We start from the raw sequence: 26,975 nt of genomic DNA, 5'->3' as shown, positions 1-26,975 counted from the left end.
AAAATTAGCAACGTACATCTCCGTTGCTTATTTGAAAACTGTCTTGCTATGTTAAACCCATTTAACATAGCGAAAACAGTAAAAAAAAAAAAAAAAAAGCAACGGAGATCTTGCTTTCTCCGTTGCTTTTGCCCACAGCTCTGATGTACTGCGCAGGCACGCAGTACATCAGAACTGCCGCGGATGCCAGACATCTGCGGAAGGGCAGTAAACAGGCATTATACTATGCCATTATTTAAGAAAAGTAATAGTTTATTTTCTTAAATAATGTCATGGTATAATAGCAATAACCCACGCCTGGGTGTGGGTAATGCTGTATTTACCCACGGTTGGCTTTGTTTAAACCACGCCAACCGTGGGTAAATCCAGCATTACCCACACCCAGGCGTGGGTTATTGCTATACTATGTCAGCTTACAACATAAGAAGGAAATGGTGATAACCATCATCCAGGAGTACCTAGAAAAAGACCAGGTGTGTGTGTGTGTGTGCGCGCGTGTGTCTAGGATGTACAACAGAAATGCAAGGACCAGAGAATTTAAGCTGAGACTAGGTGTCGATTTTATTTTGTTTTCCTTAACCGAAAAAGCTTCTGACTAAGGAGCAGGGTCCATTTGCCATATTAAAAAATAAATCAGTCTATTTAATTCTATAGTTTACATCCATTTAAGACTGGACCAATTAAATTTCTTGAATGCGAAGGAATACTAACCTCTGCAATTACTTTAGCAGCAGTGAGTAATATATGTGAAGAAAGAAAGGAAAAAAGATCATCTTTATGCCTGCAGTTCATGTAATAACATGCACAATAAGCTACAGAAAAGAAACATTTATTTACATTCGATTACCAGGAAAGTCTGATGAGGTAGAAGCTCATTTTCAGCACAGGCCCAGGGAGAAAAGCCCCAAATTACTACAAAACATTTAACAATAATAATTTTACAATCTTCAAAAATACAACAAAACATCAGCACTTTAAATAATAACAAATTAAGACTTAACATAAGGTATACAACAATCATTTTGTATTTACAGAAATTTTAGACAGTTTGTAGAGAAGTTTGTAGTAAGTTAGTCTAATGCAAACAGGAAATGAATTATGAAATAAGAGAAAAACAGGCTTATGGTTAAATTTAGAGAGACAGTCATGAAAGAATTAGATAGCAGTAAGGAAGTGAGCGAAGGGAGAGCAAGGAGGTATACAAGGAATGAAAAGGTACTTGTTCACATTTAAGGATATAGTTTTTCCTAGTTTTGAGCAAGAACAGAGCCAGATTTTAGCCAAGAAGTATTTCAGAGAGGTTGTGAAAGATAGGAGGAAGGGTATAGATCTGATAGATATAGGTAAGGTGTTCCAGGCCTTAGCAACCTTGTACGAGTACAGACAAAATAAGGAGGTTTCTGTTAAGAAACACAAAAGTGTATTTTAAAAATACCTGGCAAAACTGGCCTGATTCAACATTCAAGGGGGGAAAAAGTAATTTCAAACCTTAAAACAGAAATGTCCAAGATTGTGGCCCCAGGAGTCAAAAGGTAGACACAAGAATCCCACAATTGTTAGTCCTAAAGCCTGATAGAGCAATTGGATTCTTTTAATGATTTTGGAAAACTGAACAGCAATTTGAAATCTGACAGCAACTTAATGTCTAGAGTGGATGAACTTACTGATCACATTAGACCTAGTAATAGGATATTGCCATATCTCGCTTATCTGTTGAAGCCAGTAAGCATGTCAAAAATACTCAAAAATGTTGCTGCTTTGGATGCTACACCCAAAGGTTTGGGACATCCATCTTGCTAAAACATACGCTGTACTATACTTTTTTTTTTTTTTTTTTTTTTACACAAGCTAAGTTAACTGCCAATGCCCTTGAAACAAGCCAGACTGACTGTTAAGTCTCGAGAAGCGAGTTAGTAAATATTTTATCTTTGGCATACCCATGTTTTTGGCAGGAGGATTATATCCCCAGAAAGAAAACTTGGAAGCTGTAAGAAACTGGCACAAAGAAGCATGCGAGGGCATTGCTGGGGAAAATATTTGCACCCACATCAATAGTTTGCCATCTCTTTAAGGTGAGGACAACACTGTCAGCTGAAGATGTTCAGAGCCTGCATTAGTCTCACCAGATTCTGTAAATACCAGTCTTGAACCATCATAATGCAGATGGCCTGTTTAGGACTAACAGCCCATCTACTGGACCTGAAACAAAGGATTTCAAGCTGGGAGTGGGGATGACGTTAGTATAGTGTTGTGGTTGTATGCAAACGGTTCAGTTAATAAAACCAATTATGTAATTAATAAATAATGCATAAAGAGAAGACTGCAACCCAACAAAACAGAAGTTGGCTTCTCAGAGGAGTAATATGTGGCTAGAATATCCGTTCTAGGAGTTATGCTGGAGCAAGGAAAAATATGTTGCAATAATGAAGACTCACTGTGAATTTTAATAAGATTTTTACATCTTCCATTGAAGATATTGGGGTGGGAAGAAACTACAGGTGAGCATCTGTATGCTAGAGTTTGATGAGGGGAGGGGGATTCTGTTACAATTAGTTGTGCAAGAAAGTCTGCCAACATCATCCTTTTGTTAAGAAATAAAAAATGCACATTTTTAATAATACTTAAGACTTCTGGTGCATTAACAAGCTACAACATATGCATATTACACAGACTAAGGGTCTAAGCATATACAATATACCACACACATTGCAGTGACTGCTTTCATTTCCATTGGAGGAGTGCATCCTATGCAAAGTTTAGATGTTCTACCTTGTTAGAGCAAACTTTTGCAGGGCGCTTTAGTTTCCTCCCATGTCTCAAAGACATGCAGGAGGAGACCTGGGGAGCCTCCATGTTACCCAAAGGGGTGTGTGCAGATAAACAGGCATCCTACCCAGACGCAGTATCTATGTCTTGCACTCAAATCCCAACAGTCTCAGCTCCTCAGTGATCTCAAAAATGGTCGAAGTGGGCACCACAGTGTGAATATATACATCCACACAATGCCCCAATACAAATAAGGGTGTGTTAAAGAACTCTGTGGAGGATGAATTATTCATAGTAGTGGATTTCTAAAGCCTTATGACGACACTGCATAAAAACTGAAAAGAAAGCTCAACGGATAGCACACATAGGTTCATAGGTTGGTAGGCTATTGGCCCTAGGGCCTATACAAGCCTAGCCATAACAATTCCTTGGCTATTTCTTCCCACAGTGTTTACTTCCATGGATCCCTGTCTAGCAGGGCGACTGACGTGGTCCCAGGGGTGAATTTCTCATCTCCCATCCAATCATCATCATGCCTTTGGTAGAGATGGCCATAGGTTCTATTCTTGCATCAGGTAGTTAGATTAATCCAATACTGACACTGCAGTGCAGCACAGGGGGAATTCTGGACTAGAGTGTGCCATCCTTTGGATGAAAACATTTAATTGAGGCCCCACATGCCAGAGTTTATGGTAGCTCAGGGGGGTGTAAAAGATTCCACTTACTGAAGAGTAGGGGTGCTTAGTAACTTTTACATTCACCACACTAAAAAAAATAAAATAAAACTTTAAATTATTTGCACACATTTTTTCATTCATGCTTATTTACAAGTCATTAACGCACAAGAATTAAACTAAACAGTTCTCTTTCTCATTATTTTTTTCCCTTTAATTATCCTCTATCCCCCACCCTATATTTCACAACAATCTTATTTCAGTTAATACATAATCCTCTTCAATTTTCTTGTTCCATAGCAAATTCTCACATCTTTTCCCCCACACATTCACACTGTCACACAACAGTACTTTAATGTTATCACTTTTTTATATTACATGAAAAGTATGATAAAGCATATTTTATACATTTAAATCCTTCACATCTATATTCAATTTCCCAAAATTCTTTATTCTTTTTGCAATCTAAAAAAACATTTTGTGGTTTCTTCTTCCATACAGTCAACACATTTCCTCCATCACCTTATACTTCATATTTACTTTCACAATGAACTTGTCTAATAAAATTCAGATCCATAAAATTTTCCAAACCTTTTTCTTCCGACTTTTATTGCCCTTTTTTTCCACCTTCTGTCAATTCCCTCCATGGGTACACCAAACATTGAAGTCATATAACACCATCTCTTTTCCCATAAGCCTCTCCATTTTTAAACTTTCATAATTTCATGTTATGAAAATTAAGAATATGACAATATTTTTCCTCCTCAACTCTAAAACCTGCCACGCTGCTTTATGGCTAACTTTATCAAAGGCTTTAGCTGTGTCAGGTGACATTTGTCTTGCTTCTTTATCTTCTTTCAGCATTTTCTCTACTACTTATTTCACTACTGTTAACATCTCTTTCACCTCTCCTTTATACCATAGATCCCTTCTCCTACTTCTTCATCCAATACTACCTCTTCCCTTTTTGCTATATTTTCATAAATTTTTTATAGTCTGCATTCCTTGATGTTATAGGCCTCCCTCACTCAATATTTTTAAAAAAACTTCTCTTTCATCTTAATTTCCTTATGACACTAACTTATGCCACCTAATTATGGAGCCGATTCATTCTTACTTCTTTTATAACCTTCGCCATTTCTTCCACATTATATCATTAAAAAATCCTTACTTTTTTCAAATATTTACTTTCCACTCTTCTTATCCATCCATTATTAATCTTTTTTCATACATTTTCTCTACAAAATTTTCTACCACCTCCACAATATCTTAGTTTATATTTTATGTCTTTTGCTATCTAAGATAGAATCTCCATCCTTCCTTCACTCATTTCTACTATTCCTTGTTATGTCTTTTAGCTTTTCCCGGTTAGGGGTCGCCACAGCAGAACTCCGGTCCGCTAATGATTGGTAGTTGATTTTTTACGTGCCGAGTTAACAGCCCTGACGCACAACCTTCAACAAAGGTACACCCATTCACGCATGTCTCCACGCAGAAGACGCTCTAGCTGAGAATCGAACCGGACAGTGTCAATGTGAGGTGACAACGCTACCGCAGCACCACCACCGCGGGACGAAATGTTGTGTTGCTGTGTCTTTCGGCTTTTCCCGGTTAGGGGTCGCCACAGCGGAATTCCGGTACGCTAATGATTGGCAGTAGATTTTTACATGCCGACTTGCCGGGCCTGACACACAACCTTCAACAAAGGAACGCCCATTCACACGTCGCCACACAGAAGACTTGAGAATCGAATGGGACAACGTCTTACTGTGAGGCGACTACGCTACCGCAGCACCACCACAGTCTATTCCTAAGAAACCTAATCTTTATTTCCTTTTAGAAAAAGAGAACTTTGCCTATGTAACATCACTTTTACTTCTTCTCTACACTTTTCATACATCTAGTTTTCTATTTCCCTGACTTTGTCAATTCCTTGTTCTCACCCTCTCACTCACAATTACATAAAAGTTTGTCATATGCCATCATATTTCTTTACTATTCTTTCAACTTTATAGATTTATTTCTGCATATACACTAACCAGCACTACATTCAATTTTTATAAAATGGTCTCATTGTCATACAATCTTCACAAAATATTTCTCAGTTTTCCTTATTTTTAAAATCTGCAGTTTAAACTCTTTATTCCTATTTCCTCCTCTATTAATTCACTCTCTTCCTCTATTCGAGCCCATACCGCACTGTGAACTGAATACTTTAAATATGTGAAAGAAATAACGAGGAGTATATATGGCAGAGTTAACTATACAATCAATTTTGGCCTTAAAAATGATCGATCAGTGCTATTTCACATAGTTTTCCCACATTTATGTTTCTACTGCTAAGTTCTACTTCTTAGGTTCATAGGTAGGTACTAGGCTATCTGCCCGAAGGCATTTATAAGCCTAGCCAGAATGTGCTGGCTTTTGACACCCACTTAGATTAGTTCCCTGTGCTTCTGTCCAGCAGAGCCATTAAGTGCTCCCTGGAGTAAACTTTGTTTCCCATCCACTAGTCAAGGTTTCTCTTGAAGAGGGATAGCAAGGAGCTCTGCCTAATGTAGATTGGAATCTTGTTCCAAAGCATGGGAAGTCTCTGGGACAGGAATCTATCCCACCAGCACATCCTATTTATTGTTGTGGTGAGGTTTAGATCCCTGGAGTATGTGGCTCAAGGGGATATGGATTTCTTTAGGTGGAGCATGTAAATCAATTCTGGGTTGGACATGGCCTTGTATGTCAGGCAGAGATCACCTCTGAGTAGGCGGTATGCAGCAGAGTACAGCTGGATTTTCTTCAGTCGAGCTGCATAGGGCATCTGCTTGAGGCCAGTGATCCTCTTGGTGAGGTACTTGTGTTTGCAGTTGTTGCAGGTGTCTTGTAAAATACATCCCAAATGAGGCATTGTACTCTATGATGGGTCTGATGAGTGATGCACAGAGGGGCCCAATGACTTCTTTCGATTCGGATGCAAACCGGTTTGTGATCAGGTGGGCCACATAAAAGGATTTTCTAACCACTTTGGCAATGTGATTATCAAAGGAGAGGTTACTATCTACTTGGGTCGCCAGATCCATTACGTCTTCCATATTTAGGGGGTTACCACCTATGTGGTAGTTTGTGGGTACTATGTTTTTTCCAAAGGGGACGACTATGCACTTTTTGGCATTTAGCTCGAGGCCATGGTTTTGACACCAGGCATCTGTCTCAGTGAGACCCTTTTGGAGGATGTCTGTGTCAGCCAGAGAGTCAATTATAGCCCCTAGCTTGCAGTTGTCTGCGAACTTGGTCAGCCATAGTCCTCCTGTGCTTGCCTGCACCTCTGAGAAGTATATGCCGAACAGGAGGGGTCCTAGGACTGAGCCCTGGGGAACACCACTTGTAACTGGTTTAGAGTCAGACCTAGCTCCCACAACTTTTACCATGTGAGTTCTGTCCGTGAGCCACTGGGCAACCCATCTCGTGACATAGGGGTTTATGTTCAGGCTGGTGAGCTGTCTATAATACCCAAGTGGGGAATGGTGTCGAAGGCCTTTGCGAGGTCTAGGTAAGCTGTGTGGACAACCTTTCCCTCGTCTAAAGCCTTGGTAACCGTCTCAAAGAAGTCCACCAGGTTTAGGAGGCATGATCTGCCCTTAAAGCCATACTGGGTAGGGTCCAGTGTTTGGAGGTTCTCTGTTAATGAGATAGATCCATGATGATGCACTCCATAGTTTTGCAGACCAAGCTAGTCAGGCTTATAGGGCGATAGTTCCCGGGGTCTGTTGTGGCTCTACCTTTGTGGAGTGGAATAACCATTGCTGTGCGCCACTCTGTTAGCACGTAGCCTGTGGAAAGGCTGAGTTTAAACAGTGTGTTCAGGTGAGGGGTTAAGTTCATCTTTGAGCTCATGTAGGACGCAGCCTGGGACACTGTCCGGTCCCATTGATGCTGTGTTTTTGGCTTTGGAGAGGGCCATTTTAACCTGAGTGTCTGTGATTTCAGGGGCACTACATTCTTCTGGTATAGTTATGGGCCCTTTTGGGGGCGAGAGGGGGGTGAAGTTTGCACTGAACCTGTCTGCCAGGATTTTGGCTATATCGGTCGGTTCAGTGTATTTTGTGCCATTCTGCACTAACTTCAAGCAGATCTGAGAATTGCCACTTAGATTCTTGACATAGCTAAATAATGCCTTGGTTATCTTTGGAGTCCATGGCAATTTTTCTTTCAAAGCTAGCCTTGGATGATTTTATGAGGAAACAATTTTACTCCTTTCTGTACTAGTTTCCTCTGTCTATTGTATAGCTTATTTATGGCAGGGGTCCACCAGACTGGTTTCCTTTTCTTGGAGGAGTGAGTCTTGGTTTTGTTTGGGATAACACGATCCATGCATTCTTGTAGGTGCCCGTAGAGTGCATTAGTAAAGGATTTTGCAGCTTGGACAGGGTTATCCTTTGGCATGGGGGCTTTGAAACTTCCCACCTCGGTCTTAAGTGATGTGAAGGTTGCTTTTGAAAAGTTTTTCACTGTGGTTTCTTTGATTGGGGGTGGTGGCGGAATGTGGATATCCAGAGTGATTAGCTTATGGTCAGATCTAACCAGCGAGGGGTTGACTTCCAGTATGGAACACTGGTCGCCCATGTTGGCGATGACCAGGTACAATATGTTGTCACCTCTGGTGGGGGTGTTGACCAGTTGATCCAGGGCGTTTGAGTTTATAAATTCTAGGAAATGTTGGGCAAAGGAGTTTGTACTTGAGTAGTTCTCCCAGTTAATGTTTGTGTAATTGAAATCAAACAATATCAGAGTGTTTGGTAGGACCTTTGTTTCCCAGTGTTTCCAGAAATGTGGAGTGGGGGTCCTGGGACATAGTGGGTGATCTGTAGCAAGCTATAATTTGAATAGCAGTTTTGCCCGTTGTTAGTTGCACGTGCATGACCTCTGAAGCATCGTGCTGTGCCACTAACCTGGAGGTGTCGGTATCCTTTATGAATATGGATATTCCCTTTTTTATTTCGGTCCAGGTTTTGTGGCCGAAATGTACGGTACGAGTTGTAGCCTGGTAGTGCTGGGCTGCTCTCTCTGGAGCCTTAAACCAGGTTTCTGTTACTGCACATATATCGATTTTCTCCATACTGTGGAGTGCCTCGAGTGCGTGCATTTTGAGGTTTAGACTTCTGGCATTGAGTAGCATTACCCTCAGTTTTTTGTTACTTGTGCTACTTACGGCGGTGGGTTTGTCTTTTGAGCCTTGCCTAAAAAAGGCACTATGGGGGTGGCAAGAGCCTTGGCCAGTATTTGAAAGCCTAAGGGTGACAGGTGCAAGCAGTCTCTAGCAAAGCAGCGTGGCTTGTCGAGCATGTCATCCCAGGCTGATAGACACTGGATCCCCTTTGAAATGACACCAGGAGCTTAGCCAATTGTTGAAATTGATGATTGGCTGGATGAGGGTCAGGGTCATACCGGCCTGGGCTACGTGATCAGAGAGCTCCTCCATGTCTCTTTTTGTGTAGCCCAGGGAGATGCAGCTCAGGTCATTCACACCAACATGGACAATGACAGAGTCATATTTATACTCGTTCTGGAGTGACCCGAGTCCTTGTGTTATGTGGCGGATCCTGGCACTAAACAGGCAGCTAACAGTAACCTTTTCTTTGTTCAGCCTAGTAAGTTCATAGGTTTATACTAGGCTCTCTGCCCTAAGGCATTTATAAGCCTAGCCCAAAGTTTTGTGGCTTACGCCACCCCCTTATGTTAAAAAATACTGTGCCCATTAGTTTGTTGTGCCTCTGTCCAGCAGTGACACAGAGATGATTCCCGGGGTAAACCTACAATCTCCCATCCACCGGTCAAGATTTCTCTTGAACAGAGCCAGCGAAGTGCTCTGCCTCACATGGACCGGGATTTTATTCCACAGCATAGGGAGTCTCTGGGTGACAAATCTATCCCTCCAGCATGTCCTATTTATATCCGTGCTAAGGTTTAAGTTGCTTGCTCTACTGGATCTGGTAGATTTGGATTTCTTTAGGTGGAGTATGTAAATCAATTCTGGGTTGGGCATGGCCTTGTATGTCAGGCACAGGTCACCTCTGAGCAGGCGGTATGCGACTGAATAGAGCTGGAGTTTCTTCAGTCTGGCAGCATATGACAGATTTTGAGTCCCTTTATCCTTTTGGAGTCTCTCCAATTGCTGCAGGTGTCGGGTGAGATACATCCCGAATGGGGCATTGTACTCTATCATTGGTCTGATAAGTGAAGAGTACAGGGGAACAATGACCTCACTTGATCTGGATGTGAATCCCTTCATGATCAGGTGGGCAATGTAGAAGGTCTTTCTAACCACTTTAGCAATGTGAGTGTCAAAAGAAAGGCCACTGTCAACCTGGGTCCCCAGGTCCCTGATAACCTCTTCTGTGCTTAATGGATTGCCACCTATATGGTAGCTTGGGGTTACCTTGTTTTTCCCGAAGGGTATGACTATACATTTTTTTGGCATTTAACTTCAGGCCATGGCTCTGGCACCAGCTATCAGTTTCCGTGAGACCCCTCTGAAGGATATCTGTGTCCGAAGTACTTTCCACTATGGCGCCCAGTTTGCAGTCATCTGCAAACTTTGTCAGCCACAGTCCTCCTATGTTTGCCTGTACTTCTGAGAAGTAGATGCCGAACAACAGGGGGCCAAGGACTGAGCCCTGTGGGACACCACTTGTGACCGGCTTGGAGTCTGACATGGCGCCAGCAACTCTAACCCCGTGGGTTCTGTCCTTTAGCCAGTTTTCAACCCATCTTGTGACATATGGGTTTACATTTAAGCTGGTAAGTTTCTCTATAATACCCGAGTGGGGTATTGTGTCGAAAGCTTTTGCAAGGTCAAGGTAGGCTGTATGGACTGCCTTTCCCTCATCAATGGCCTTGGTGACTGTTTCGAAGAAGTCGACCAAGTTCAAAAGGCATGATCTGCCCTTGACAAAGCCAAACTGGGTCGGGTCCAATGTCTGGAAGTCCCCTATGTCTTTGTTTATGAGTTCCATTATGATCCTCTCCATAGCTTTGCAGACCAGGCTTGTTAAGCTTATGGGGCGGTAATTACCAGGGTCCGTAGAGGCATCGCCTTTGTGGAGTGGGACCACAGTTGCCGTACGCCACTCCTTGGGCACGTATCCTGTGGTAAGGCTAAGATTAAACAGCTGCCTTCTATGCGGGTTTAGTTCCTCGTTGAGTTTGTGTAGCACACAGCCGGGGACACCATCCGGTCCCATTGATGCTGTGTTTTTAGCTTTAGAGAGAGCAGCTTTCACCTGCGCATTTGAGATGTCTGGGAGGCTACACTCCGCTGGGATAGTTCTCTCCTTTTGGGGGGGAGAGGGGGGTGAAGTTTGCACTGAACCTGTCTGCCAGTATGTTGGCAATGTCTGTGGGTTCAGTGATTTTTGTATAATTTTGGACTAATTCTGAGCATATCTGGGAGTTTCCACCCAGGTTTCTAACATAGCTGAAGAAGGCCTTATGATTGTCTTTTGAATCTATGGCAATTTTTCTCTCAAAGTTGGCCTTGGGTGATTTTATGAGTGCTCGTATTTTTTTACTAATAATGATCAAGGGTGTCTTCTCTTTTATGGATTTTGCTCTATCATGTAACAGCTTTCTCCTCTTATTGTAAAGTTTGTTTATGGCTGGGGTCCACCAGACTGGACGTTTGCCCTTGGTGGAAAGAGTCTTGGTTTTATTAGGGATTGCCTGATCCATGCAGTCCTGGAGGTGTTCGTAGAAGGCATTTGTAAGGGCTTCCGCAGCTTGGGTTGTGGTTTCCACTGGCTCGGGGGCCTTGAAGGATACCACACCAGTCTTGAGTAGTATGAAGTTTGCTTTAGAGAAGTTCTTCACTGTGGTCTTTTTTTGTTTGGGGTGGGGGCGGGATGTGGATTTCCAGTGAGATTAGTTTGTGATCTGATCTCACCAATGAGGGATATACTTCCGGTGTGGAGCATTTTGTCCCCATGTTTGTGATGATGAGATCTAATATATTTTCCTCCTCTTGTGGGAACGGTGACTAGTTGTTCCATGGCATTTGAATTTATGAACTCCAGGAACCTTTGGGCTAGAAAGTTGGGGCTTGAGTAATGTTCCCAGTCTATATTCGGGTAGTTGAAGTCACCCAATATAATGGTGTTTGGAGATACATTTATACCCTCCAGTGTCTTCAGGAAGGCTGTGTGGGGTTCCTGAGTTTGAGAGGGTGGCCTGTAGCATGCTACAAATTGTAGAGCAGTTTTGCCTATGGTTAATTGCACCTGGATGGTTTCCGATGCTTCGTGCATTGCCACCAACCTGGAGGTGTGGGTATCCTTGATGAATATGAATACACCCCCTCCTTTTGTGGTGTGGTCCGGGTTTTGGGGCCGGAACGCATGATACGAGGTAAAACCTGATAGTGCCGTGGTGCTCTCAGGAGCCTTGAACCAGGTTTCAGTCACAGCACAGACATCGATGTTCGCCATACTGAGAAGGGCCTCGAGTGCGTGCATTTTGAGATTTAGACTTCTGGCATTGAGCAGCATTACACTTAGTTTCTTCCCATTTTTGTTTACTAGGGTGGTAGGTTTAGAATTTGAGCCTTGCCTAAAAAAGGCACTATGGGCGTGGCAAGAGCCTTAGCCAATATCCGGAATCCCAGGGGTGACAGGTGCAAGCCGTCCCTTGCGAAGCAGCGTGGCTTGTCAAGCATGTCATCCCAGGCAGACAGACACTGGATCCCCTTTGAATGACACCAGAAATTAAGCCAATTGTTAAAGCTGATCATCTTGTCTCTATGTCGTGGCATCATTCTTGGTGAAGGAAGGATACTGCTCAGGGTCAGGGTCATACCTGCCTGGGCTACATAATCAGAGAGCTCCTCTATGTCTCTTTTCATGTAGTCCAGGGAGGTACGTCTCAGGTCGTTCACACCAGCATGGACAATGACTGTGTCATATTTGTACTTGCTGTGGAGTGACCCGAGTGCTTGTGTTATGTGGCGGATTCTAGCGCCCGATAGGCAGCTTACTGTGACCCTCTCCTTGTTCAGCCTGTGGGACATCAGTGTGTCTGACTATGGAGTCACCTATGACAAGTATGTTTGGTGTTGTATTTGGCCTTAAGGGCTGTGACTGCTTTGCACACTGACTTTGTGGTTTATGTGTTGCCTGTGGTGTGTCATGAGGTGGCAGTTGCTTGGGTGTCTGCTTTGGAGGCCTCTGCTGTTTAGGTAAATTTTTGCTCAGAGCCTCCGAGTATGACTGTGTGTTTATGTGTTTGATTCATTGTTGTGATAGCTTTATGTGAGACTGGTTTTGTGGTGTGTGTAGTTGCCTTCTCCTCCTGTCTGGTCTTGCCAGTCCTGAGTTGAGAGAGCTCAGCCTCCAGTTTGGCTAAATAGCTGCATCTCTCGCAAGTATTTGTGTTATGTGGGAGGAGGAGAGGGTTGTCAGTGTACATGAGGCAATTGTAACATTGCCTCAATATTCCCAAATTCACCAACTGGACAGGAGAGGACACCAGCATCTGGCCCTTCGACATGCTGGAGAAATTTAGAAGTTAGGGGTGTAACTGAATAAGAGAGGACTTAGTAAGGAAGTGGGTACTCCTGGGGGGGGGGGGGTTGCTAGTGAGGGACTTTGTATAATACAGAAGTGCTAAACCTGAAAAGAAGATGCTTTTAAGACCAGTAAAAGCTTTTAGGAACAAGTGCTGTGCTTTTTAGTTAAGGGATATACTGTTTAGATTACTAGTAGAGCAGTTCTAAGGGAAAAAATGAAGAACAGACTTTATGGAGCCAGAAAAAGTTTAACCTTGTAAGTGGGACATCAAGTGTGCCCGACTATAAAGTCACCTATTACTACTGTGTTGGGTATGTTATTTTGCCTTAAGGGCTGTGATTGTGTGGCACACTGGTTTTGTGAAGTATGTTTTATGGTTTAGAAATCCAAAAAAATTAGAACCAGTAAAACAAAACAGGACGAACCAATTTGACTGTAGAACACTGGTTTATTAATGCTGGTTAAAATGTGATAACAGAAATGAGTACCAAGCGCTTTCACCCATAGAATATACTGGGCATCAGAGTACAAACACTATCACAGTGAATTCCATTTAAATAGAAGCAGCAATTAGTAAATTAATTGACCAAATCATGACTAATAAAAAAACAATTATAATTAATTTGATTTAACAATCATTTGTGCAAAACTCATTACAGTCCCTGAAAAACTGCTTTAAAAAGACTGCCTACATCAACGATTATAATGCCAAGACTTATAGGACAAATATTAAAATATCTTAAATATACTTAGACACAAATCACAATTTATTTAATTACAAACATCTAATGGCCCATTTTGCACAAATAATGGATGTACTTATTTTATTATTTTAATATTTATGCTAATGTTTTTAACTATTTTATACAATCAAGAGTTATTTATTATATGTAGTTGTTATACAAAGATATTTTAATATTTGTCTTATAAGTCTATTAATTTACTAATTGCTGCTTCTATTTAAATGGAATTCACTGTGATAGTGTTTGTACTCTGATGATGCCCAGTATATTCTATGGGTGAAAGCGCTTAGTACTCGTTTCTGTTGTGTCACATTTTAACCAGCATTAATAAACCAGTGTTCTACAGTCGAATTGGTTCATCCCGTTTTGTTATGTTTCATGGTTTGTTGGGGGGTGAAGGTTGCTTGGATGTCTGCTTTGGAGGTCTCTGTTGCTTTTGCAGATTTTTATTTAGAGCCTCCGAGTATGTTTTCGTGTATTTGTGTGTGTTTTTTGCCAGTGCTGGTTTCATAGGTCTATGTGAGACTGGTGGTGTGATGCAAGTAATTCCCTTCTCCTCTTGACGGCCTGGTCCAGTCTCGGGTTGAGAGAGCTTAGCCTCTAGTTTGGTTACATAATTGTATCTCTCGCATGTGGTGGAAGGAGGAGAGGGTTGTCTGTGTACATGAGGCAATTGTAACATTGCCTCAAAATGCCCAGATTCACCAGTTCGACCGGAGAGTACACCTGAAACTTGCCCTTTGGACATGCCTAGATAGGTACAGTGAACTGTTTTACTGGTAAGGTCGAACAGAGACCCTTGTCCTTCTTTACAGTATGGGGGGGGTCTAGTTTGGCCATGTTTGTAATCACCACAATGACTCCGGTGAAAGAGGACATTCAAGAGAAAGGACAGAAGTGGAAGATGCTGATGTGGGTATATATGGCTGGCAAATGGAAGGGAAGATGAAATATTATTTCACACTGAGGTCTTGATGATGGATGTTTGTGTGTATACTTCTACAATGGCAAAAATAACAATGTGGGTGTCATATTTCATTACTGAGACATCTTTACAATTGCATCCTTAGCTCTACACAAGTGTCACTGTTGAAGTGACCACCTGTGGAAAATAGGAAAAGGGGATGTGGATGGATGAATTTACAACTGTAGTGGCAAAAGGCTTGTAACAAGGCTGACATACAATACATAATGGAAACGATGAAACGGGTTATGGCAAAGCTGGAGAATTTGCCAATATGCCAGTTGAGATTTAGATATAGGAAGCTGAAGTAAGGTAATAATAAAAAAAAACACACAGAAGTATACACACTGCGGGGAGCAGTGCTAGCAGCAATAAAATGGAAAGACATTGGTTATCACAATTATAACATAGAACAGGATGTGCCTAATGGTAATGAGGAGGGAGAGGGGATATTGGGGTACCTAGGTAAGACAGTCCAATGGTAATGAGGAGGGAGAGGAGATATTGGGGTGCCTAGGAAAGACATCACCATGCTAGTCATCTCTTTAGGCAGTTGGTGAGATTCTCATTTAATTATATGCACTTTTGAAGCCTCCTTTCAAAGACACAAAGAGAACGAAAGCTGGTTAGAAGTCGACCAGTATGGTTCAGGGCATGCACTAGATGGTTTATATGTAATTAATATGTTCAACCTAAAGAAAAAAGGAGATGATAAATTTCAATCTTCAAGGAAATCAACAAAGGCCAGAACAAAACTTAAGAAGAAAAAAATACATACAAGAAACAAGAGGACAATATGAAAATGGGAGTGTGAGGTCATGCTACAGTTTCAATGTATTTTCATAAAATGAAACTGACTAAAATGTAAGGAGATTTGTAGGAACAAATACATTTCATATGCACATTGAAATAACTTTGTGCAATACTGTAGTAGTATTTCTATGTTGTTGAGACAGCGCTGTTTTATTGAACTGACTCGTGAACACTAGTAGTGTTATACAACCAATTTGTATCTTGTACTTGACGTTTCAGTAGATCAGAATCATGTTATAGTTATGTATATCATATATATATATATATATATATATATATATATATATATATATGTATATCATATATATATATATATATATATATATATATATATATATATAAATATATAAATATATATATATATATATAGATACATAGACACACACGTGACAAAGTAATGAGACCACAATAAATCATTTCAAAACTTTTGCCATCTTTAATGTGAACTATAACTTGTACAATTCAATTGAAAAACAAATCTGTTAGGGTAAAAAAAAAAAAAAGTAAAAAAAAAGTACAATACGCTGGTTGCATAAGTGTGCACACCCTTAAACTAATACTTTGTTGAAGTACCTTTTGATTCAATTAGAGCATTCAGTCTCCTTGGGTACACACCTGCCATAAATGAGAGAGAGACTGATTAACCCCAAATAAAGTTCAACATCCAGACTTCTTGGGTACACACCGGACATCAATTAGAGATACTCGGATGAACCCCAAATAAAGTTCAACTGTCCTAGTAAGATCTTCCTGACATTTACTCAGTTGCTTGCTACAGCAAAAGCCATAGTTCAGAGAGAGCTTCCAAAGCATCAAAGGGATCTCATTTTCCTCTTTCAAGTTTCCTGGCAAAATTATGTGGCTTTTCTACTATGCCAGAGAGGAGAATTGTGGCAAAAGCTTTGGCCAGTTTGAGGTATACAGTGTGTACCATTTTGCCTTCATCCACTGCAAATTTTGAACTTAATTCCAATGGATTTTCTAACTTCTCAAGACAATTTTGGTAAAAAGCAGAATAAGTAGCCTCAACAAAACACAAGTTTTAAGAAATGCAAGGGTGTACCATAAAGAAGTCTCAAACCAAGGACAGTCTAACAAGTCTGAAAGACTATTCAAGAGACTTTGTGACCACTTCCTACTGTGGCACCTTTTTTCTTCCAGAAAGTCTGAATCTCCATTTTTCTCTTCGCAACAGATAGTTTCAGACAAATGGATTCTGAAAATTATTTGACAAGGTTACAGATGGCATTGAAGGATTTTTTTCCTTTCCAGGGGTAATTTCTCATCCTCCAGACTAGACTCATATTTCCAATTGTTCTTCATAACACACTGTCCCAAGGAGTGATAGAACCAGTTCTCCCCTCCCAGGTGGGAAAGAGGTTTTATTTAAGGATGTTTTTAGTGCCAAAGAAAAGAAAGTACTTGGAGACTAGTTCAGGATCTTTCTTTCCTAAACCTGTTTGTGACAGTGCCCAAATTCAAAATGATGTCACTTCACAACCTGTTACCTCCTCTTCCAAGTTCCCTGGCAAAACTAAACTTAAAAAAGATGCTTATTATTATATCCCTATTCACCCAGACTTCAGGTTTTGCATTTATGGATCACATTATCATTTCTCTGCCTTAGACTAGTGTCTAGCTTCACTTATAGCTCATTACAGGTTACAGGGTTCCAGTTTTTTCCATATTTACATGACTTTATTGCTGAAGGACAGCCACTGTGGTGCAGCGGTTAGCATTGCTGCCTCACAGCAAGAGGTTCTCCAGTTCGATTCTCGGCTGGGGTGCCTTCTGTGCAGAGTCTGCATGTCCTCCCTGTGGTCGCGTGGGTTTCCTTCGGGTGCTCCGGTTTCCTCCCACATCCCAAAGACATGCAGTAGGTGGATTGGACACACTAAATTGGCCCTAGGTGCGAGTGTGTGTACCTTCTGTGGAAGGTTGGGCGCAGGGCTAGTAACTCGACACCGTAAAACTCCACTGCCAATCATGAGCAGACAGATGATCCACTGTGGCGACCCCTAACCGGGAAAAGTCGAAAGAAGAAGGCATGACTTTATTGCCGAAGAGTCTTTTTCAAAGTGCCAGGAAATCTCTCTCTCTCCTCTTGGGCTGGAGATCTCTTACAACAAGTCCAAGAAAACATTCAAAAGTCTTTCTTGACTCCTTCACACAGGATTATGTTCCTGGAATGTCAACTAGATACATCAGTTCAAAGAACTTTTCTTCCACAAGGGAAATTAACAGATGTATATCTAGATCAATTTCTAAGGTTTTCCACTCAGACTTTGGTCACAGCATGGGAAAACTTCAGGATTTTGGGTCTCATAACATCTATGACCCTCATTATACCCCTGACAAGACTCCACAGGAGAAAGATACATTGGTATCTGAAACCTCTTTGATTCCAGCACCAATGTCCTTTATCTTTTCAAGTCCCAGTGCTGGGGAATGTCAGAAGAGAAATCGTTTGGTGGAGACAACGGATATCCTTAAATCCAGGCCTCCCCTTCTCCCTCCCTTCCTGTTCCAACATAGTCAGTCACCAAAGACACCTCAGACTTTGCTTGAGATGCAGTTTCAGGAGAAATAAAAGTACATGGTGTATGGGACACAAAGGAGAGAAGCAAACACAAATAATAAAAGTATTTCGGGTAGGGTCAAGACCCAGTCTACTAGAGCCTTGGCTTCAACTATGGCTTTTTACAAAAGGGTCAAATTCTATTAATTTTCTAGAAGTTGCTACTTCCTGCTCTGTACCTACTTTTACAAAGCACTATAAGCTTGATTCATTCTCTAGGTCCAGATCTGGCTTGCTAGGACTACTCTCCAGGGCCTTCCGGACTGTTCTACCTGTAGTTAGCTAAGGTAATCTACCCATATAGCCAAGGCTACTGCAACAGTGATCAATATGATGAACATAGTACAACTGTGCAAGTAGTAAGTAAACTTACCATAGCAGTAAATGTTAAAATGATCACTGCTGCAGTAGCCACTCCCACCACCCCCCACCCCTTGCTTTTTTTGGTATGCTTTTTATGCCAGAGTAGGAATGCTGTTCCTGGTTTTGTCTTTTCAGAGCTCAGCCTCCTTCTCTCTGTTGGCAGAAAAGCTCTGAAGGACACTTTGCTCAAACTTGTCCTTTAGTCAGCTCATCTCAAGCTGACAGTTTGGGTGTGTAGAAGGTTGAGGACATAAGCTTTTATGTTTTGTGAGCAACATTACTGGAGCTTAGTTTTTGATGTAGCATCACACCAAATGTTAATTAAATGGCATGTGCTCATTTAGCCTTGTTTTCACTGCCCTTGTGATACGGATCGATTAACGTTGTTAGAATGGTTGCAGTCTGTCTGAAGTTGCGTGCATTTTTTTTTTTTTTTTTTTTTACACACAAGGCACTACTGTCTGAAGTTGCGTGCATGATTTTCAGGTTGGAGAATGCAGATGGGCCAGATACAGCTCACGGAGGTACACAGGAGTTAATATTGCGTCTGTACAAGTATATGTCCAGGAGAGTATGTTTGTGGGGGTGGGAAATGGAGGAGCTAGCTAAAAATCCAGTTTGGGAAAGGCTACTCATAAAAAGACCTCTTAAAAAGATTCTGTCACCTTAACAGATAATAACATGGACTTGGCCAGCCTTTTGTGTGTATACATCAATAAATCTGAGTAAGATGGATCAGAAAGTGAGAACTGCATTAAGAAGTAGGGATGTAAACAATGGAAGCCATGTGCCACACAAATGGTTATCTGGCCTTTGGCTTAAATCAGGCAGAATGTCTATAGTTATCCTTGCTTATAACTATTTATCAAAAATTCTATAGCTAGTGGTTGTCAAAAGGTACAGCCCACTTCTTTCCATAGTGTTTGGATACAAGACCAATCTTCGCAAAATTATGTTTTAAATTGTTGATGGGGACAGTAAGAAAGAAATTAAGTGTGAAGGGGCACTATTTGTGGGGGAGGCTTGCCGCTAACAGTTTAGTGTTTTTATCTTTCAGATTCAAGTGGTAGGGGACTTTTTACTGCAAACAGTTTGGGCTGGGTTAAATTTACAGAAGAAAGGAGGTACTTGCTGCAAATGATTTAGGCTCTTGTTAAGGGAACCAAAAATCTGCAAACTGTGGTCAAGATAAAAGGCAAGATAGGTCTGCAAGTGAGCTGGTGTGTCTGTGCGTGTGTGATATGACATAAGTGGACCTCTTTGGGGCTCAGTACCTTGATGTGGGTACAGAAGGTAATGTACTGCTGCTACTAAATGTCAGTTATAAAGAAATGTGGTCTTCTTGTTTGTGGAGAGCTGGGAAGTGCTATGGGACTATGATATCATCTGCGGTGGGGCAATGTGGATGACTGATGGGACACAAGAGTACAAACTGAAAAAAAGCTGTCTACACCAGTGTCTCACAGCAGGGGAGGGAACCCTCTCCCATGTCTGCATGGATGACAGATGTGATCAACTCTTGCCTCAAGAAGGCATGAAGAGCCAGTAGGAATAATGGGCCAACTGAGCACTAGAAGTGGGGCTGAAAAAAAGTTGCAAACTTTAACAAAATAATTAGCTACTAAAAAGCAGTAAAAGAAAAGCTACTTTAAAAAAACAAGGAGATAAAGACATTGTACAGAATAAATGCACAGCAGACAGAAAAGTAAAATTTATCCCAGCAATAAAAGGTTGCAAAGAAACTAGACTGCGATTAAAACCTGATGACCCCAGCTACCTCCTGACATTAAAGCCCTTCATGGTAGTAGAGCAAGCCTATGGGATATAAAGTTCATGCAACATACTAAGAAAAACTATACAGATCAACCTTCAACCAATTTTTTTTTTTGGTACACAAAACAAGAACATGCCTATTAACACTTTTCTTTTCAACAGTCAAGAAAAAGATGATTTTCCAATAACGGGAAGTAAAAGAAAATGATTAAGAAACAACAGATCAAGCCAGCAGCTGGTCGCAAAGGTAACCCAATGAGATGAAAGATCAGTAACACAATAGACAAACCAGTAGGAGTTCTGAAAACTTCAAATCCTACTTTGTTAATATACTGATTAAATGTCAACTATAAAATGGTGAACTGACTGCAGGTAGTGGGGGGGGGGACAAGTTGCCAGTAGGATGTGCCCCCCCACACACAGAAGTATCCTTTTAAAAATGCAAATTTTTACTGAAGTTAGAAAATAGTGGTCTTCAGTAAATTTATGTAGAGATATTACAGCTGCTGAGGATTTTAATTTATTTATTCATTACATTTGTTAACTTGGAAATAATCTGACTGGGTCAGAGGCCCATTTTCAGCAGAGGCCCTGGGAGGAAAGCTGCAGAAAAATAGTACATTTACATTTGATATTAGAGACAAGCACAAATATTAAAACAGAGCACTTAATTGTGAGCAAGCACAGATGTGTAAAGGTTTAAACTAAACTACAAACAATTGTGTTACAAAAATATAAATTATACAGATTAATTCGAGGATTGTATTGGCATTGGATGTGACTAGAAAGAGTACCAAATACTTGAAAACATAAATTATACAGATTAATTCGAGGATTGTATTGGCATTGGATGAGACTAGAAAGAGTACCAAATACTTAAAACCAATATAAACGGTAGAGAGATGCTCTACTTACATTTATACAAGATAAAAATTAGAACAGTGCTTCAAACTGTAGATACAAGCGTTTTGCCTGCTTGTAGTACTTTAAAATGCAAGTGAAAAAAAAATAGTAAAATTTTAAGATTGCTAGCACAAAGTTTCCAGCTGTTCTCACTCTCTAAACTGAAGGAGAGTGTAGTTCACAGAAAGAAGGGAGGGCAGTACAAACCTGCTAATATCACTGGAGGACTCAAAGTAGACAGAAGCATCTGGGAGCTCTAGGAACCCATGGATTATCTACATAACTTGTTGCTGTGATCTTTGAGAAATCCTCAAGAAATGAAGCAAATGGCTCTTGAAAAAGGCAGGTAAAATAACCATACAAGAAATAAAACAAGATATTGAAAATATTTTAATTCCAAGTTCTCTGATATCTATCAACACCACGATTCAGACAGCTCACCATTAAATGTATCTTAAGTAGCCACTGGTAGTCCTGTTACTTTCGGCAAGCACATCAACATAGTCTTATGTGCTCCCTGAACTAAGTACTACAACATTAAAAAGTACTATAACATTAAAGATTTGTTTACAGCCATCTACTGAAAAGACCTTGGCCAACTCAATGCTAACATTAGTAAAACAATTTTTCGTAAGATGGAATCTGCAATTATAAGACATCTGCAGCAAAATGCATCAATGCTTGCAAAATACTTAAACTTGGTTGGACATCTTTCTTTAATACATTCACACACACAAAAAAGTCATATACAACTGTAAATGCTCTTCTCTCTTTTCACTTTTACCAACCTAAAACCAACCAAAGTTTTGAGATCTTCCCCCAAAAAAAGGTCATTTACTAGATATCTGGAACTCCAATCTTTCTACACAGTAAAGCTAACCTGTACAAACTGTTGTTATTACTACCTGACCCACATATTATATGCATACCTCAATTTTGTTTATTCCAAACTTTGACATCCATCTTATTCGGCAGTTTGGCAAATTTGTACTTAAGTCGTCATTGCAGTATTAGGCAAGGTTTACATTGCATAACTTATTTTGATATGCTTTTTCTTTTGTTCTGTACAACTTGTATTTTATATCTTGTACTTGTAGGTTTCCCTGGGCCTCCTCTAAACATGGGCTTTGACCAGTAGGGCTAACAGTCAACAAAACTTAAATAAGAGTAAACAGTAAAAACACACAAGTTCCAAGGTAGAAATAAAGATGACGGTCTCTTTCATATAGACTGGGTCTGAGCAGAGGAACCATGCAGGACTGGCCTCACCACATTTCTGTTTACAGAGTAACTGAAGCCTTTAGTTAGGAAAATAAGAGGTTCAAAAAGTCAAGGTTACATCTGGCATGGACTCCAGAAGAAACCCATTTTGTCTGCAAAGGGCATTATATCTCAACTAAGCCAAAACTTGATATCCCTACATCAAAATATATTCAAATATACTGATACACCTTACACACCTTACTTCTCCTCCAATTCAAGTCCACCCTGTTCTACTATCTCTAGCTCCCTCCAATCTTTTCTTCTCTCTACCTTTTATATCACAGCACACTTGCACCCATCTTCTCACATCTTTGCTCCACTGCACTGTCTACATCACCACCTACCTAGCCGCAGGTTACCCAATTATTCTTCACTCATTCAATAACCGTCATTCTAACTCAGACACACCCTGCTCTGTTCTACTTATCTGGCTCCTAATCAATTCCTTTATTACTTCTAGCCTTTACATCATCATTCATTTGCACTGTTTTTCTCTCACATCCTTGCTTCTCCTATGCTGTCTACATTACCTAACCTATCAAGCCTTTCAGGATAACCTGGCTACTCTTCGTTCACTCAAGTCAGTAGAATTACCACCGATACAAAACTAAAATGTGCACTACTAGAACTTGCCAAAAATATTACAGAGGTACTGTAAATATAAGAGTCTACACTACGATTCTCTGGAACTGTGAATGTGTTTAATTTTTGCTTACAACTTTCGTGTACTTATTCAAAAAGCTGCTATGCGTTCTACTGCAGTAAATGAATGCAAACAAGTAAAGAGATAAATAAATCAGTTTGGGTACAAAATCACTGTTGAAGTGACACCCTGACCCCATGTGCAAAAATGGGTTGTAGATTAGACAGAGGCAGGTTTGCCAGGTCTGGTAAAATTTAATTGGGGAAGGGGGGCAGAGAACACAATTAAATCTGCATGGCACTTAAATATGAAAAAACATCTGAAAGTGGCTACTCATGTTTTATAACCCAAGTAGACTCCAAAGAATTTTTCTGCAGGTAGACAGCAAATGTTGGAGGTGTGATGGGGAAGAAAGGGATAACTGGGGATAACTGGGAACATATTTTCTGGGAGTGCAATAAGTTGGCAGACTTTAGATTCCCTGCAGACTGCTTTGTTAGAGATACTGGGTGAACAAATTGGTATAACTAAGGAAATAATTTGTTGAGCTAGGAGCAAATTACACAGGAAAAATGGGAACTTTGTGAACAATACATGCAGATGAGGAAATGTTTAAAAGAAGACAGGATTTGAATGAGCTATGTAATGTTTGACTGCAAACAACTGGATAGATAAGTGATGTATAATGTCTGTAACTACAACTGTATCAATGTGACTTGTAATGCAAATGCTTGCAACTAGAATTGTATCAGGATGGTTTGTTTTCATTTATATAAATGTAAAATTATTAAATTGTCACATAAGTAAAGAGATTTGTTGCAAAAAAAAGTGGCTACACGGATATTCTACAAAATGTTTTCCTAAACGAAGTGTAAACATTGGAGAGGTGACAGACAGGAATGAGGAAAAAGTGAACATATTTGTGTGTGTTCAGACTAGCCCAACTTAAAACAACCCATACAAAATATTCTGGTATACAGCACAGTAAAGCTCTGCAAGGTTTACTGGTGAACAGGTTGTCAAAAATAAGAAAATGTTTGGCCAGGATGCCTTCTGTGCAATATCCGCATGTCCTCTCGATACATTCATGTGGTTGTTCTCCACGTGCTCCGGTTTCCTCCCACATTCCAAAGACATTCTGTAGGTGTATTAGACACATTAAATTGGCCATAGGCGTGTGTGTCTGTGTGGTGGCAGGGCTAGCCACATGGCAATGTGAACATTGGCTGTAGATTATCATCAGTTTGAAGCAAAACCCCAACCTCGTGCACAAATTTGGAAAATGGGTTGTGGAAGGATAGATACTTTTGTTGGAGCTTAGGATTAGAAACACCAAAGCACAACCTCTGTTGACTTTACAGATGCCATTAAAAAAATAAGAAAGAGTAGATAAAAATCTAAACCAACATTAAATGTAATAAGGTTAGCCAATGCACAATTATCCATGATTTGCTACAAATGTAAATAATGCTGTTAAAACATACATACAAATACAAGCAACAATTTAGGAAACTGCACATCTGGTGGGGTAATGTTCTAATACAAAACCAACATTCATGGTAAAAGATCAAATCATTGCTCTCTCTCTCTGTTAAAGATAAAGCCAATGCGTACATTACACCTACTATCCCCCTTTATAAATGATGCACAGACAATAATAGCCTCTGAATACTGTCATTTCACGTATCACTTCCAGCTAGCTCAGCTCTGTTCACATGAAATAAGCCCACAAAACTCTCAATTACCCAGACACTTGTGTTCTCAATACACTGTCATTCTGGCACATTCCAACCAGATCCTCAAGATCCTCAGAGAAGTCCTTATGCGCTGTAACTACAACTGCTAACTCATATGGAAAAACGCTCTACTCCCACTACACAGCAAGACTCTGGAACTCGCTTCCAGTTATTTGTAAAATCTCCAATCGCAGACAATTCAAACGCCAATTAAAATAACACTTCCATACCAAATGAACTTGTCAATCCTCCTCCCTCCCAAACTAAAATAAATAAATAATTTCCCACTACCTGTTCTAACACTAAAATACGTTGTTATCCATACATAATTCAATCACTTCCGGCTAAATACTTCTCCGAGTATCCTACTTCTACATCTTCTTCGTAAGTTCCTCCTAACTAATACTAACGGTAAATAAATAAACCCTACAAGGAACCCGTCACTGACTTGCCCTACCCAAGATTAAAGAAACAGGCTGTACAACCAAAAGCAAGTCCGACAGTTATACAAATAACTGGAGCCAGAAAAAGATCGGCGCTCAGGGGCTTTACGGCTAGCAAATTCAAAAAAAAAAAAAAAAAAAAAAACAATTTAATGGGTACAGTTGACTTCAAAGTTGCAATAGTCCTCTTTTGGGTACATTACTACAAAATTATTAGTTTTCCAAACAAGAAAAAAATACATATATATTCGCATTCTGATTTTAAGAATTAAGTCTGCCTATTAACTGAGACAGAAAGAGAGTACATTACTCCACAAACGAAACTAGAATACTTATTGTCTGCAGGTATAACTACAGTGCCTGACACACCTTACAGCACCTAATTACGTCCCGCTGTAAGTCAGTATCACCAGACAAATACAGTCAAGTACACCGCGCACACAAAATACGTGTGTAATGAACGCACTAACTATAGAAACCCAATGGAGCCTACAACGCGATACTGGCCGGGAAAAAAAGAAATAAAAAAAACAGCACACCACGGTGTCCCAGAAGCACTCACTCACAGACACAGGCGCAGTAAAAACATATTTGCTGTTCAGTTTTACATCTTCTAAATGCAAGTTAAGATGTGAGGTACTACACTAATACAAAGCCCAAGTTAACAGTTCAGCTCTATGTTTAAACTTGCAATCTTACTTTGCGGGCAATTAGTCACATCACTTTTTGTAACACAAAACAAGTTGATAAAGGGTTTACTACCTCAACTTCCCATGACCTACCCTTTACGTGATAAATCAATTTCAACACCTCTAAACCGTTATTCACTTAATTTCCAGGTTCGTAGAATTAAACAAATATATTTATAAGAAAATAAAAAAAGTAATTCCTTTTTTTGGGATTCTCACTTGCTCCACGACAGGCCTTAGGCCGGGACTACAACCTATAAACGCCAATTGGAGGAAAAAGTCAACGAGGAATAGTGACGAAACAACTAATGTGCATATTATACCCCACAGCATTATGGGAAACTAGCCAGCGCTTGAGACATCCACAGGGGTGTGGCACAGCGTTTACTGGTAGCCGTAATCTGAGGATGAAAAGAATAGGGATTATCCATGTTAAGAGAATCTCAGTCACTTTTCTGGTTACTGTACTGTTTTAATAGATTGAAAGTTACAAAATGAAGCCATCCAGTATGCGAATACTGATCTCCTTTGAAAAAAAAAAAATATATATAAGAGTGTGTCTATAGTGCCCGATTCGTTACACGAGAAGTTGAATCGACAGTTATTTTTTATTATTACTCATAATTTATTGTGCAGGTGTGAATAAAATTATTTTTTTCATTCTTGAATTAGCTACAGTATGTTGTTAGAGTAGGTACTTACTCGCTTAAATTGTTTTGAGAATATTCACGGTGTCAAATATCTTTAATCTATCAGATGCATTAGCTAACATTATTTACATTTATTTTGTTTGCAATGACAGCCCCAGCTTAACTGATTTTAAATACGGTTGGGATTCTCAACGCTCCAAATTGGAAACAGAGAGCACAGAGAATACCTAACCTGAGATTCTTAAAACTAATCTTGGCATGTGTTTGTGTATATTTATCTATGGAGAAGTAAAATAATATCTTGGCTACAGTTAATCCCTAACTTCATAGGCAGGTACTGGGCTAGCTGCCACTTTGTTTTTGTGCTCAAATGATTCTGTCCCATTTGATTAGGTATTTGCGTTACCCATCTAACCATCCATA

At 40.2% G+C, this 26,975-nt stretch overlaps 1 protein-coding gene across 2 annotated transcripts in view; it reads right to left on the bottom strand.

The window, feature by feature from the left end:
- The window catches only part of HOMEZ (homeobox and leucine zipper encoding), a 56,310-nt gene extending 30,134 nt beyond the window's left edge, over positions 1 to 26,176 (bottom strand). Inside the window, exon 1 of one of the 2 annotated variants that reach the window (XM_044058607.1) lies at positions 25,996 to 26,176. The gene's annotated coding sequence lies outside the window, so the exon portion shown is untranslated. Of the gene's footprint in view, positions 1 to 25,582; positions 25,649 to 25,995 lie in introns of those variants that run through there. The other variant, XM_044058608.1, reaches the window with a different exon arrangement.
- Between the last annotated feature and the right edge of the window lie 799 nt (positions 26,177 to 26,975).

Source organism: Protopterus annectens, chromosome 16.part0 (assembly GCF_019279795.1).
Source record: "Protopterus annectens isolate FY-2018-M chromosome 16.part0, PAN1.0, whole genome shotgun sequence".
NCBI lineage: Eukaryota > Metazoa > Chordata > Ceratodontiformes > Protopteridae > Protopterus > Protopterus annectens.
This window is presented reverse-complemented; position numbering and strand designations above follow the sequence as displayed.